The sequence below is a fragment of the Struthio camelus genome, chromosome 7, assembly GCF_040807025.1.
Source record: "Struthio camelus isolate bStrCam1 chromosome 7, bStrCam1.hap1, whole genome shotgun sequence".
NCBI classification, from domain to species: Eukaryota; Metazoa; Chordata; class Aves; order Struthioniformes; family Struthionidae; genus Struthio; species Struthio camelus.
Genome location: NC_090948.1, coordinates 26,333,296 through 26,349,667, shown reverse-complemented (window position 1 = coordinate 26,349,667; position 16,372 = coordinate 26,333,296).

The following is a 16,372-nucleotide window of genomic DNA, read 5'->3' as shown; positions in this document are numbered from 1 at the left end:
TTAAGCTCCAGCAAGTTTGCTCTGAAAGCGTTATTTTTTCCGTCGTCATAAGAAACCCGTGAAGGAGAATTGCTGAAGCTACTGCAGTCTCTAGTCTCTTTTTTTTCCCTGCTGTGATCTTGATGGCAAGTGTGAGCTGCAAATTACAAGTTTCTAATAATCTACACCGTTACAGAAAACAGCCTCTTTGTCGCTGGTGAAAAATTGTTATAAACCCAAACAATGTATTTTCCCATTGTTTTTAAACGAGGGGGTATGAAACGATATTGCGCGATCGAGATCAAACAGACTCGGAAACACTTACTTTGCGAGTCATTTACATTACTGGATGGGTAGCAGTTATTTTCAATAAAAGATTTTCGATGTATAACTAGAGGTTTAATTCAATTTAGAAGTACATGGGCTCCAAGGTCCTCAAAACCTTTTCCCTTTTTCTTAATCACCTCAAGAAAACTGGATCCCACTAGCCCTAAACTGATTAACGATTTCTCACTTAAGATCAGCTCCTTTTCAGTTCCTTTAACTGACATGCTGGCAGGCTGCAGTCCCACGTTCATTATTTAAAAGCGTTAAAAGCTGAAGCTTTTATGTTTAGGGCTCGCTCTCCATCCCACCCCGCACCCACGCAGCACCGTCCTACAGCCAAAGTCCTCGGCTGCAACCCCCCTTCCTCGGCAACCCCCGATGGGAGAGGTGCGCCTTTACTCAGCCATTTGCAAGCCTTTACCATGAGACCTAACTAGTAAGCGTCCTCTCTGCCGGCAGTTTTCTACGGATTCACTTCAAGGCACTTCAGTGACGCAAGACTCTTGTGAAATGAACAGGAATAATTACTGTAGATCACAAAAAAAAGACATGCAGAACTGACTATTTTAGGTAGGACAGAACTGCCGATAATTATGAACCTATCTTTCATGCTACAGGTTCAGCGTTTGTACCCTCTCCTTGACTGCTCAGCTTACATATGCTGCTCCCTACTCACATAAGCTGCGACACACCAAGGCATTCTGTAAATGTAAATGCACCAATTGCAAGCAATGCTGCAATTTTTAATTCGGGGCGGGAGGAGAGACAGGGGAAAGAAGCCCAGGACCTGTGCCCTGCCTGTGTCTAACCCCAGCGGCCGGTGCAGGAGCCCTGCGGGGTGCTTGGTGTACAGGTGCGCCGGGCAGGGAGCGGGCAGCTTGGGAGCAGGGCAGGGCTCACGGCCTGGGGCACACCGTCCCCTGCCAGGCCACTGCTCCCTGTGCCAGCCTCTAGGGCACCTTAGCATGGCCTTCCTCCCTTCGACCTCTCGGCTGAGGCAGAGGTATCAAGCAATGGGCTGAAGGAAAGGCCAGGGCATCTCTCTGCTCCCTCTCTTCCCTTCCGGTGGGAACACGGTGGGGACAGTGCTACATCTAGGCATTCTGACCCGCAGCAGAAAGTCTCCTCGGGGGCCCTGTGAGCAGGGCCAAGCAAGGAAAAGCCTTGCTGTCTTGGCAAGCCCGGGGGAAGAAGTTTTTGCTGCTGCTAGGCCATTTGGAGGCAAAGCACCCTGTTTGGGAAAGGCTGCCTACTGTAGTTTATCCACTGCCATGGTTTTAGAGGAGGCCGTTTAACTGGAATTGGGACAGACAACTCAGGTCTGCTCTACTCAAGGGCAGTCATCCCACTCCTCCTAACACCCTTTCAGCTGCCACAAGACCTAAAGCTGCAGCTGCAATACATTCTTTTAGTTTTATGGAAGTTAGTGAGCTTAGGCCCAGATTCCCCACCACAGCCATTCACCTTACACGTGTGGGGAAACATCTTCCTTCTCATACAATTCATATCCCTTAGTCCTCTCTCTGTTCCTACCAGTAAGGATCTACTGCTATGGCCACCCACTGCCCTTTTACTTCATATCTGATGTCCTCATCTTGAGGTAGAAAGATCTGTATCAATTCCCAGATCTGTCTGAAAGGTTTAAAACACACAATTCTCACTACTTAGAAGGGTTCCTAATCACCAGCCTATTCTCATGTGGGAAGATCTCCATCCTCCTTTGGAGATGTTTCACTTTGCATAGAAATGGACTAGGCCAGAGGGAAAGAAGAGGAAAGACTAAGAATATCCAGTCTATGGTGCAAGTCTATAGTGCTCGCTAATGCCCAAAGCTCAAGTCCTCCAGTCTTAGTGTCATGCTCAGGAACATAGACTTAAGCAGGCTCCCACCTCCCTGCATGAGGAAACAACAACAACAACAAAAATCAAACAACCTAACATCCCCTTTCCACTGTGGATAGGGATCAGAGAATTCACTTAGGACTGGCAGTAGGAAGGAGGAAGAAATGACTCAAGTGATGCAGGAAAAGAATACAGAGCTGTACTTACTAAGTTATTAGATAAATATCTGAATAGGGACCTTCCAGTCATTATTTCTGAAAAGAAAGTGGAAACTGCCACTGTACTGTACATTGTTAAAGTGCCTTACAGATAACAGCAGTCTTTGCCTGACAAGGCCTCAGTAAGAAGTGAAAATTCCGATTGTGTGCATTGATTATACAGCAAAGAAAAAACTGGTAATGACATTCTTGTAGTACAGGTTCCTAGCTCTGCTACTTTGCAAGTAAAATGGTTTCTCTTCTTTAGCATGCATTTTTGTTTCTCTTTGTCTCCATTTGGAACCATTGTTGACTATCCCCTCCCACCACACACATGCACAACTACTGCTCCTCACTCCCTGCCTATGTCAAGCTACTGCAGAAATTTACCAAGATACAGAAACAAGGCCAACCAAAATCGTTCTTGAGGGGCAGATGCCAAACTTAATTATCTGTTAAAAATTACATATAGTTTACACAGCCTTACTGGTATTTTTCCAGTGACATTCCGAGTTCATTTTCATTGACTTTTTTAAAAATCAGAGAATAATTGTACAGTCAATTTCCATTGTAAAATACTTCAGCTTATGAGTCTGAGAACATTTACAAGATTTTTCTGTCTTCCCCCCAAAATTCCCCTCCCTCTGCAAGATTACAATTTCCTTAAATACGTATTGCACCAGCAGGCTCAGGGAATGTGTTCCAGATAATACAGCTGAGTAGAAGTTTAAGTTCATTTTTAGAAGGATCAGCTGCTAAATGCATTCCAGTAAAGGTGTCAAACAGATTTTGTGAAGAGAGCTAATCACATTTTTTAATTATGGTCTTTAGGCTGACTTTACAGAGTTTGAGTAAAACGTTATGCTTGATCAGAAGCTGATATCCTACTTACATCAACAGGTTTAATACAAATACTAAGGACAGAATTTAGACTAGATGGAGCAAGTAATTTTTTAGTTTATTAACTGTATCATTTGCTTGAGAGAGAAACGGCGGTTGGTGTATCTACAAATCAGGTACTGGCAAATTCTCTGAGAAATCTGGCTGCTCGGAGTACCACAATCTAGTTCTGGAGTTAAATGAATTGTAAATGTATTAGAAAAGCATGTCTTACATCCTCAATAGATAGTCCTCACAGTAGCTATACTACTTTAACTTATCTAGATATTTCTAAACTGACCGAGTTAAAGTGGTACAATTCCCTAAGTGTAGGTATTATTAAAGTAAGTAAAAATACTGGTAGACTATACCATTACTGATAAACAATACCAGTATACTTTACTCCTATTAGAGGAGGGACTAGTGGATCAGCATAGCTGCATATATACCAGTTCATAGCTTATGAAAAAAGCTAAATTTCTGTAAGGGGGGAAATATTTACTCCTCTAACTAAAACAATGAAATTTGTAAAGACATTGTGTTCCACCTGGTTAACTGTGTTCTCTGGTTAATGGGATTGTGTCACTTTACATTTACACTTCTAAGCTATTAGACACACACATACCCTAAACTCGCAACCTAATGTGAAATTTTGGTCAATCTGAAATCAATGCAAGTTGTCTAAGAATCCCAATGAAGGATTTCTCCTAGGCCAAAACAAACAAACAAAACCCTAACATTTAAAAATCCTATTTCTACATAAGTAACAAGAACTAAGCGTGCCTAACACAGCTGTACATTTCATGACACTCTGGGAAGTCATCTTGGGAACACCTTAGAGCAAACCTTGGGAAATTTGGTTTTCTGTCTGTGATGAAGAGGTTCAGAAGACAAAACAGAGCACATGCAAGGTAGATCAGTAGTAAATACGTAGAAGAGAAAACAATGAGTACATGCGCTTTCAGATGTTACTGAGGCAAAACAGAGACTCAATGTGTAGGTTTTGTCCACTGTATCAGAGGTACTGTCAACTATAATGCTGATGCCTCCCAAGGTAATAAGAGCAGTGAGAGTTTAATCACCACATCTGTCAGATCAGTCATCTCCCAGTGCTTTACTCAAGAAATTGCTGTATTTCAATGATGGGTAAAATGTGTGCATTTCTGCATAGCATATATTGTTTATACGGAAAAGACTTGTCCAGATATCCAAGGAAATCATGGAATAATAATTTAAAGATTAATCATAATAAAAAATTATTAAAGGAAAAAAATCCTTTAAATTCTACAGCAAAGCAAATAATAAAACAGGAAAAATGAAAGGTTCTGTAATTAAAGGAATAACAGGTCTTTTATGCAAAACATCCCTGAAAATATTTATGTCTGCATTGACAGCTAATAATCCTGGATGAAGGACCAAATAATAATTTTATTGCTTAGTAATTTAGCTCAGTTTTTTGTGTGCACAGATACACAAACTACCAACTTGAATACTAGCAAAATGAGGTAGTAAGTTTTGCATCTCCATTTTGAAAACAATTATTGCATAACTGTGTTAGTTCATTTAGTAAATGTTAAACTCATTTATGCAACTTTATCTCAGTCTTTTTCTGCACACATTAGAACGAGGACAGACATATTTCAGTGAAGTTTCTTTTGATGTATTTTGTAATAGTTTAATTCTGGAAAAAAATCAGTTGTGAGCTTTAGAACAGATAAAAGGAAACTATGCTTTCCACACTCCCATCACAAACTGTCCTTGAGAATGCGAGTACATACAGTTCTGGAAGTGTAATCATCATCATCATCTTGCTCATTACCTGGGACCTCCAGGGCTAAAGCACAAACCTTTACACCTTGAGTTAAATATCCTAGCAAGCAGCTGTAGCAGACTCATATCCGCTGTTGGCCAGACGCAGACACAGAGTGGGAGGCACAGCACAGTGAACAGTGGGCTACATATGCATACCTACTCAAAAGCAAGTTAAAGATTGGCTAGAGACCAATCCATTTTATAGGCTAAGAAATTGATTTTCAGAGGAGCTGAACTGCAGGTGCTCAAATCTCTTAAAAAATAAAATCAGTCTTACTCTGGTGGCAGAATGAACAAGGGCTCACGACAATACAAGGGAAACATTATCTCAGATTTTGGCATTCCCTAAGTCAGGATCCATTGTGTACAGCATGACACAGGTACCTTTTCCTGGAGTGGTGCCCAAGGGCATTTGTTTATAACTACAAATCTAAAGACAGACCGGAGCACAAAATATAGTGGTAGCACCCAGTTATTTTTGAATGCAACGTTCAATACACTTCTTCATCAAGTCCTCATCAAAACACAAAGAGCTGGTAAGATGCTTTACATTCTATTACTGTACGTAATGAGAATATTAGAGATGGGTCAGCTGTAGAAGTCAGCTCTGGATCATCTTGGATGAAACTGATTTAATTTAAGTTAAACAGAAAAACAAATGAGTAATGTCTCTAACTAAAAGGTTTCAATTTCAGAAGGACAAACTGGTGATCTAAGGGAACTAGTTAGTCATGTCAGCTGGATTAAGGAGCTAATAAATTTGAGTATGGAGCAAAGGCTTAGAATTACTTCACATCAAGAATGTTAACATGATCAAGAATCTACATTCCAAACACAGGAAAGAAGAAAAAAAGAAGAAATATACACCAGAGGAAAGGACTCCAGGCCTAACTGGACAGATTATCACCTCAAGAAATATATCACAAAAAAAAAAGGCAAAAACCCCAATTTTTTTTGCTCGTCAGTCCTTATTTCAGAACTGTAGGGGTGAAGTAAGACTTGCAAAAGGAGAAGCTGTGTTAGGCTTTGCAAAGGTTATTAAAATTTATAAGAATATTTTTCGGTTACATAAATAAAAGAAAGGAATGCAGTAGAGATTAAGGATGATGCAGGCACGTTCCCAACTTCAAATTAATATGTTGCCTTAGTTTCACTAAGGAGGGAAATACTGAACATGCGGTGAAAGGCAAATTGCTAATACGAACGACGTTAGACAATGGAAATCAGATGACGCAGAAACAAAATCAAGTCTATTAAAGCTGTAAACTCTGGGAGTCTAGTTAAATCTCCACTCCACCTCTAAGAGCACTAGAACATGAAACCCCAAGAGCAGCAATCGCTTTCTACCAAACCTAACCAAAACAAAAATGGCACAAAATAAATGAACAAGAGCAAACCCACTGTTTTAAGAAGGGTAATGACTGGGATTCATATGCTTATTATTCTGACCTTAAAAATAGCCAAAACTTCTCAATGAGAAAGTGAAAGCAACAAGGCACAGAAAAAAAATTAAATACAATCTGGGATAATTAGCAGTAGATCACAGAAGACTACTAGCTTTCTTAACAAAAAACATAAAAAACATACACAAAAAACAAAAAATTAACAAAAAAACATACACTAATGTTCTGGGCTAAAGAAGTGTTGTCTCTCTGGACATAAAGACAAATTTTCTCAATGCAGCATGACTGCAGATCACACCAGTGAGTGGCAGTCAGGTTAAAAGCTAAAGTCATCCTACGGGGGTACAGAGAGACTTACTTTCAACAGAGACAGGAAAAAGTAAAGACCATTGAGTAAAGCACTGTGAAGAGCTCACCAGAAACACTGCATACAATCTAGTCACCTGCATTCCAGGTGACTAGACTGGTTCCAACTGGAACTGGAATAGGTACAAGAGAAGGACTACTAAGAAGATCAGAGCAATGGAAACCCTATTTTATGAAATGAGATTAAACAAGCTTGATTTGTTTAGTCTACTATAACAAAAACTGTGAGAGGACAGGATTGCTGTCTAACTACATTACTTAAAAAGCTAAGAGAAAAAAGGACTATTTAATTTAGAAGAGAATTTTGGCACAAGCCCAAATGGATTTTAACTGACCATGAATAAACTAAAGTTGAAATTAGAAGATGGTTCTTAACAGAGCACTAGTGACGAACCTTTCTGATGGCTGGTACTGTGTTTGGTCTGTGTTGGGTTTTTTTGTTTGTTTGCTTGTTTGCTTTAAGTTTACGGTATCTCATTGTTTTTGACTGTAGCCCAAGTCTGTGCCCGTGCCAAATGGCTCACCAGCAATGCAGTTCTGTAATAGCCTTCCTCTGGGAATAGCAGGAATAAAACACACAACCGTTTTTAAGATAGAGTACAATACATTTAGAAAAATAATTACATGACATGATAGCTGCAATAGAAAGGGAAGGACTCAATAGCCCAGCTAGTACCACCCCATTCAAAGGCCTTGCAATGAAGGAGTTGGTAGACAGGGCCAAAACGCAGACTAAATGACGTTTTTGTGATAGAAAAAACTGCATAGTACTAGTAGCTAGGCAAACAATGGCCTAAAAACTATGTATTTTTCCTAACACTTAAAAGCTCCTAGTTTGTTTTTAAAACAAAAGCAAATCACAAGACAACCAGATAGTACCAACCTGATTACAAAAAAAAAAAAAACTACAAAACTTCCTTTTGAAAAGAAAAAAAATCATCCTGACAAACTATTATTTTTTTCTTTTGTAAAGTGGATATTAGAAAAAAATTAAATAGAATGAATTTTTTATGTTTTTGAAGAAAAAATTCCTGCCAAAGTTAATTCCTCCTTAAAATGAAAAACCATACTGCAAAACTACAGTGCAAACAACATAAAGGCTACATTGATATCAAACATCAGGTTCTCCATTTAAAAAGGAAATAATTCTTTATAAGGAAAGTTCATTTTCAATAGCAAAGGGAATAACATTTGAACCAAGTAAGACTTAGGTAGACAGTGATTTGTGAAAGGATTTTCTTAATGTATACTTTAAAAAGGTCAAAAAAGTAGTTAATGTGACTAGAAAAATTCTTCAGAAAAAGTCTCAGTTATTTCTGCTTAGTCACTGACCTGCATGACATCCTCAGGTGTGCTCCTTCCTGCTCTTGTTTATGTGCACGTGACCTTCCCCCGGCAGTGCCATACAGCCCAGCAATTACGGTCACAGGGAGAGCAGGGGAACCAAACTTGCTGCGGCCTCTCCAAATCTCAGTGCTAGCTTCTTAGTTGCTGTCTTTCTGGGAGCTCCTACTTCCCTGTTCTCAAACTGCTGAATGCCTAGCTGCCTATACCAAAGCCTACATCAGACTTCTTTTTTTCTCTTTTTGAAGAGAAGCCTGTTGTTACAAGGGCATATTTTTCCCAGGTGAGCAACTTGAATCACGCAGTTCCCATCAATGTACGCACAATTACTCCCTGCTTGTGCGATAAGCCTCACAGAGGCTGGACCTCACCAGCCCAGCAGACTCCAAGAGCTGCTGTAAGGTCTGGGTAAACGCCTGTGGTGGGTTTTTACACCTGGCCCTGGCTTCGCTCTCTGGAGCACCTGTGGGTAACAACCCCCTCCGACACCACAGCCGACTCCACAAGGGCCCTCCCCAGCGGCTCGGCGTGGCCTCCGCTCCTGCTGCCGCCCGGCATGACCACAGGGGGCACTGCCGGCCGCCCGCCTGGCGCCCTGGAACCTTCTAGAACGGCCTCCGCCGGTGGCGGTTGTGGGGAGGGGCAGCCCCTAACGGCTGCCGGCCCCGAAGGGCTGCGCGCGTGCTCAAACAGGCTGTGCGGCTGCAGCAATCACCTTTCTTCAACTTCGCTTTTACAGCAAACGCAGGCAGGGGTGAACGCTTCATATTCTTAATGAGGTGCTGCCAACATGACAACTCTTGAGAAAAACCCTGGGTCTGAACATCCCACATGTTTTCTAGTCCCTCTGCCTTGGTTAGCTGAGAGACGGTATTTTTATTAAGCATGAATGAAGAGTGCTTTGAATTGAACCGGTTCTAAATATTCCATGTATACAAATGAGAGACCATCACGCCTTGGTAATTACTCTTTTCCCAGGCCGTTTAGTTTTTACCTTGAATATTGTAGAGTTGATGCTCTAAAATTTATAATTTAAGCCTGAGCAAGTATAGCGACACAATTACAGATTGCATCACTCCTAAATACATCTTTATTTTATTGTGTCACAGCTCAGAGTAACCAGTGATCAACAGGGCTTATGATACAAATTTAAAGAACAAAAACGATTCTGAGGTGGAGGAATTATCACCGATTCTGTTCCAGAAATCCAGAATGACCTCCCAAGCATGAAAACCAATTACTCTTGGACTTGCAAGGTTTTGAATAATTTCATTACTGAATGTTTGCATAATGCCCAATATCTGTAGTCAGATGGGAATTTAAACAGGGATGTGGGTTTCTGCCCACAGCATGAAGACAGCAAATGTGATCACAGTACTGACCTCTTCAGCCTACTCTGTTGGGGGGAAGCACATTGTCTGAAGATGTAATGGAGTAGGAAAAAAAAGCAGAACAGTCTTCATGGGCTCTTCAGTAACTGCTCTCTGCTAACAACGCTGGCAGGGCAAGGCCATGTTAAACATGTTGCAGTCATGAGCACCACATAATTTCTCATGAGCTGAAAAGTAGCTATTCGGTGGTGACAACTTTCAGACATAATTAAAAGCTGTGTTTGTTTATTCAGAAAAAAAATGCTAATCAGGCCACCCAGTCTGTACTTGAATTGTTGAAAGAAACCCTGTATTGGAGAAAAATATTAAAAGTGGGGGTACAAAAGCTACACAGAAGAGAAGATCAACAATTTTAACTAGTTCACATTAACAGTTCCTATTAATATTTAAGTAGTTCACATTAACAGTTCCTACTAATATTTTGAACCATTGGCAGTAGGTCCCAGTGATATACATTTATCAGTCTTATGTCTCCTTTTAACATACAGCTTGCTATTCTACTTTTTAAAAAATAGCCAGAACTAAAGCCAGTAAAAGGGATAAATGATAGAAATGGAACAGTGGAAATTCTAGGCCTTTGACATTACATTTTTATAAAGGCTTTAGGAGATCACTCATGACAGGAATAGGCAAATACAAGTGACAAACACAAATACTTGGACCATGCGAAGAAATGCAGAGCCTTGTGCTTAAAAGATCCACATCTTTTCCCGCCGCCCACATGAGGAAAAATGAACTAGTACTTTTTCCCCGGAAGAAAAGCAAGCTTGCTTACCTCTCATGGAGTTCTATATAAAGTTTATCGAACACTGTCACACCAAAAAACCCTCTCTTGTCTATTCAGCAAGGAAGAGGAGCAAAAGGATTTCCTTCTCTCTGTATTACTTACTAGTCTACTAGTGACATCGAACACAAAATATGAAGGACAGGCAGTTCCTGAAACCTCCAAAGGACACAGGAAACAGGAGGTTAATACGAGGGGGAGGAGTAGGCCTGAGAGATCCACGCTTATTCTAGAAAGGCGATCCTTTTAGATCTATCAATCAGCTGCATTTAGTAACAGACACACGGATTTCCTATAAATACAAGCAAGGATAGACTGAGGACTTACCTACATAAAGTTGCGTTGATTTAACTGAAGGCTTGACATGGAATTATTCAAGAATAAAAACAGAATTCTTAATAACTTCTTGTGCAGACATGCTTGCTCTAGAATACCAACTAGAGTAAGGTAATCAGGTTATGCGATAAGCTTCTGTATGTAGAATATTTCTCTAGGGCTGTTACCATTAAATTCACATCCTGCCTCAACCTGAATTAGTTTTCAAGTATAGTCATATTTTAAATTGGGATTTTTTAAAAACGTCTTTGTTCAAAATTGTGGGAATCCTGGATATTCTTTTTTCTGCTGAAATTAATTTGTCTTAATTTAACTAAGAACATATTTTAAATACATGAAATTACTGTAGGCTTAATCCAGAGTTTTACCTGAGCTCAAGCCTCTGAAATCTGGATTTGCATGTGGCTTGAACTTGTGTCTTATCAATCTGGGGACTTGCTGACTCAATAGTCGTCCAGTGTTAATTCCACAGTTCTCTGTGGAATTTCTGGCATTTCTGGACTCTTCTAGCATTTCTGGCCCTTCTATTTACTCCCCGTTTTCCTTCTCTGTGTAAAACTGTACCTCTTCCAATTGGCTGTGCATCAGCAGTCTCTGGTCGGAGGTCTTTATGAACTGCTGTATGAATTCACAGGGGTTTTGATCGCCTTCTGGTGTGAATAGAGCAGAATGCAGTTTCAGGAGAGACATGCACAGTTATACACTGTATGAAAGCTTGTGAAAGAAAGTGCTAAAGAGGTGACAGAACAAATGATTATCCCTTGGCTTGAGAGAATTAAAAATTTCAGCATCGAGTCCTGCATAATAAAGAGTGCCAAAGCAGTTCCAAGAACTGTCAATTTCCTTCCTCTGTTGAAAGGAGTCTGAGCATGTCTTACCTTCTCCTTCCTCACCCCTCAATCAGCACAAAGACTAGTCTCTCAAGCAGAATCTTCAACCTAGCACAATATGAGTTTTAAGACAGAAGATAAATGGCCAGAGGCAGAACTAGGGTATATTAGGTAGCAGAGGGAGAAACAGGAATGAGAGGACATAATAGGGCTGGAACAGAATATTAACCAAACAGGAAAGATCTGGGACCACATACCAAGCGTCTGCTCAGGCAAGAGGTAGAGAAGAAGCCTCAGAGAACCATAGTTGGTGAGAAGTAGCTGTCATCTTTACTAATTTGCACTATAAATTGGAAAATTTTCCTAGAGTCATAGCTTATGGATGATGTATCACACTGAAATGCTTCAACTTCGCTGATGGGAGAAGGCATGCCACTTTCATGGCACCCCTGTTCTTCCATCATAACCTCCACTCCACCAACTTAAGGTGGGCTAAGATGGCTTCAAAGCAAGGTGGATGTTTTTAAACATCGGCTAATGATTTCTAGCTATAATTACATTGATTACCTCCCACCCCCCCCCAAAAAGGAAAAAAATCAAATCTGGAATTATAGGCTTAAGAGGCATGAGTACATACTTCTTCATGTATTTTCTTTGTATAACTCTGTCTCAGTGCTATAACATTACATTTTACTAGTATATAGCATGATGACATTGTCTATGCTGAGTCACAGTGACTGGATTAAATTTAAAAGTTCCTTAGTGAAAACTGTATTTAGCCACTGGTCTCTCCAGTTTCAGAAGAAGAAAAATAAGATGTTGTCATTGGTAAAATGCAGACATAATTTTATTTTTTCCGCACTCTAGTTATTAATGCTCGAGAATATGCTCCATAACTCAAAAGACAGCTAGAGATGCTGCACAGGTCAAGCATAGCTTGCTCTGTAGCCCCCTGCTATGACTAATATGCTAAGCAGACAGCAGTAATGGAAAATCCTTTTAGTATAGGTGCTGTCCTGCTATAGAATTGCAAAATCTTAGATCTGCACAAAATAGGGATTAGCATCATTTTAAGAATGACGGCGGGTAGCCTATCTCCAAGCTTTGAACAAGTGTGAGTAGAGGTGAAATAAAGGCATACTGATTACGTAAAATTACCAAATTTTGGCCTTGCTAAGGTGCTTACTGTAAAATAAGTTTTTTCTTTCTTTCTAATGATTAAAAAAAAAAAATTATTCCTTCATTGCTTTGTTAGGACCTCCTACCGTAGGACTGAGACAAACATCCAGACCTACCAGAGAGCAGATGGGGCTCTAACAAATAAATTTTTCTTAGATGACCTGTGACAAGAAATAAAGACATAATGCAGATTGAATGCACCTCTTATTCTGGGAGGAAGTGGAAAGGGTAAAAGAGAAAGAGAAGTGGTGAGAAAATGGGGATGAAACTGTGGCCCCTTCATTCTCTGATGCTTAGCCAGAGATGAAGGAGCAGAACTGTCAGCAGTTGGAGGATTACCTTACTGTCCCACTGACTTCAATTGCTGACCCCTGTTTTAACATATCCGTGGTACCCATGGGTAGTCCTTCACACTCACAGCCAGTGTGCAGTGACTGACAGATGAGATACTGGAACTTCTGGAATGAGCAGCTACTTGTGGTTCTCACTAATCCCTGTGCAACCATGCAGCTCTCCACTACCACTACCAGTGCAACTGCACTGCCTGATATTACTGTTCCTTTAACACAGACCTTTTCAATTTTGTTACTTACTATTGGCAGCAGGGACTCCTGTAATGGTTTTCATTACAGTATTTGGTATTTCAGTACTTTTTTATTTGTTAATAAATTGGTTTAATTCTAAAATATCTGAAGGTGCAAGTGTTTGGGGAAAAAAGAAAGGGTCATGAAGTTCTATCAAAAAGCTTTCATAATGTTCAAACTATTTTGTAATATTAGGAAAAAAAGAGAAAATAAGCAATGTGCACGCTCCATTTCCCCATTATAGCTTCGTACAGGTTACCACTTAGTGTGGAGATGGGGCACACAGCCCCTGAAGGATCACATATCCTTTATTTTCAGTGATGGCAGAGGCTTTTTTGTTGCTGGTACTGGACCTTGAGCCTATTCTCAAAAAAAATTTTCACTCTGCATGTAGTTTTCATCTATACAGGTGTAGCACATCATCATAACAAAAACCAGCGGGCACGTCAGCATCCTAGCAGTATGGCAGGCAGCACCATTTTTCCTTCAGACAAAGGCACGCTCTTCTACTGCTCTGCTACTGTTAAGCATGTAGTTAAGCCCTCTGCCATATGCTCAGAGTAGACGTGATTCCTTAAAATAATGGCCAGACGCGCCATTATTCAGAAAGTCTCATCTTCTCCAAATGAATAAAAAAAGTTAGCCTAAGGACACGACACCTTTTCCACTGAGTGGCGTTCACTGTTTTTATAGTCAGCCAAGGCCTGCATAATGAAACAATACCTTTGAGGTTTCAAATATTTAAGTGCTATTGATGGAGATATACCAACAAAGCTAGCACAACCTCAAAGTTACTGTTTTAGACATGCTAACAATATTCCCAGTTTGTAGATATATCACATTATTAGCTGCTTCGCAGACTTCACCACTGCATCACTAACATTTGCCTTATAAAACCAAAGTGGTTAGTTAGTCAAACACAGAACAGTTAAGACAACCAACTTCTGGATGGCAAAAATATGCTTTCATTAAGAAACAATGCTTTCAAAGAAAATTTTAATTCTGACTGTGTTTTCCATGGACTGGCACAACATTTTTTCCACTGAAAATAGTCTTCAGCAAGTTTGAGATTTGGGTTTTTGGTATGGGTCAACAAAACCCAGGTCAATTGAAAACAAAATATAATAAACCCCCTCAAATCCAAAAGATTTTTTGCATAAAATGTCCATACCATCAATAACCCCTAATAATAGTTATATTATTTTAGGAGAAATAACTGGCATGTTAATTAGCACACTTTGTACAGTATAGCGGCTGTGTGGCACTCAGGTCTGCAGTAGAGCTGCAGATGCTTCTAAAGTGTTCAAGAACCGAAGTGACTATTCCACACTATTCCGGGTTTTGTCTGTAGTGAAATAAACCTGTTAAGGTCAACTCTCAACTCAGCATGTGCTTTTTTAACTCATTAAAAAGCTGTTTAGACTTAACTTCTCTTTTCTTGGAATTTTTTTTTGTTTAAAGAAAGACTTAAAACATGAGATGTTTATGTTAAAGTTCACTGATTATTCTAGAAAAAGAGGTGGGATAGAGACAGAAATCCTATACTCGTGAAACAAATACACCACAAAGAGGAACAAATAGAAGCTTCCTTCACTGGATGAGCTTTTTAATACAATTCTCAAACAAAAGATCACTGACCTCTCTGGAAGTCCGCCCTCAACTTCAGCAGACTAAGGATTGGTCTAAAGGTCCTGCCTGTGATACTGTTTTGGTAATATTGACTCTTTTGCACGGCTGTCAGGGAGCAGCAAGGGCTGGCTCAGCTGCAGCTGAGCTAGAACTCAGCACTCCTCTGATGTAGCTACAGCAGGGATTGAGGGCCCCAAGCTAAGCTGAAACGGGGTCCTGGACCCATTAGGAACTTATATCTTCTGACGTTTAAAGACCTTCTAGAGGTGAAACAGAATCATCATGTTTCCTGGAAAAAGTGTTAGAATTCCATTTTATTACTGCTGTATATTATTTAAGACTGGCACACTATCTCCACTCAAAACAAAGCCATTTTACTAGTGAGAAAGAAGTGGAAAGTGCAAATTACTATAATGTAGGGTGGACATGTAATTCTTTGCATGTCCAGAACCCTCAATTCAAGAAAATAATCCTGAGGGCGTCTCTTCAGTAAACTGCAACAAAAATGTCGTGTTTCAGTCTGAAACTTTTTATTCCTTTCAAATGGAACAGCTTCCTGACTGACATGCACGGGCAATTATCTGAATGTAATGATTACTGTCACTGCGGAAGTATGTGAATGATTCTACACTATTTAGAGAACCTAATTTTGGGCCCATTCTAAAGGTTATTTTTCACTACAGTTTTTCTGCTTATAGTGAGTTTTTAATGCAGTTAATTTTGGTTTATTTTGTGTAAATAAACAAGAATTGAGAAATCTAAGGTTGGGCAGGGTCAGATTTTGCCATTTAGGCTCTGTTCCTAAAAGGCATCTTCTCTCAAATAGTACCTCATACAGAATGCACAAAAATTAAAGTTTTAGTCAATTAAGTTTGTTTAAATGACATTATGAGGGATAAGTCCCAGTTGTTTCAGACAGTGTTATCCTAGTGTTCAGAGACCTTGTACTTAGGCAGTCAGCCAGAATTTATCACCATGGATTCACAACAATCAAGGCCTTGACAAGTTTTATGTCTAAAGAAAACCAGTTAGTCAGTTAATGGTTAAAGACTTCAAAACATCTTTTTGTTAGTATGACACTGATTCAAAAGATAAAAGACTTAAGCAAAACTTTTCAATACTTTTCAGTTCTTTTCTCCAATTCTTCTTCTGAGGAGGAGGAAGGACAAAAAAAAATCCAACCACAAATCCTGCTAGAACACATAATAGTTAACTAGTAGCCAGTCATTTAGAGTAACTCTTCCATTAGCAATTGGTACATTTCCTCTAAAACAGAAAGAAAGTTTCAATAGATCTTACAGTTTCAGACTTGAGTCTTTTCTTTAATTGGATGTCTCCATTTAATTTTGAATGAAATAGTTTCTCTTTTATTGCATTCTGATACATGCCAGCTTTGACAGAGAAAGCAAGCAACATAATGCTCATATGACACATTAAGAGCCACACTCTGTTGTGGCTTTGCACTCCAGAGCCCCTAAATTCTACAAAAT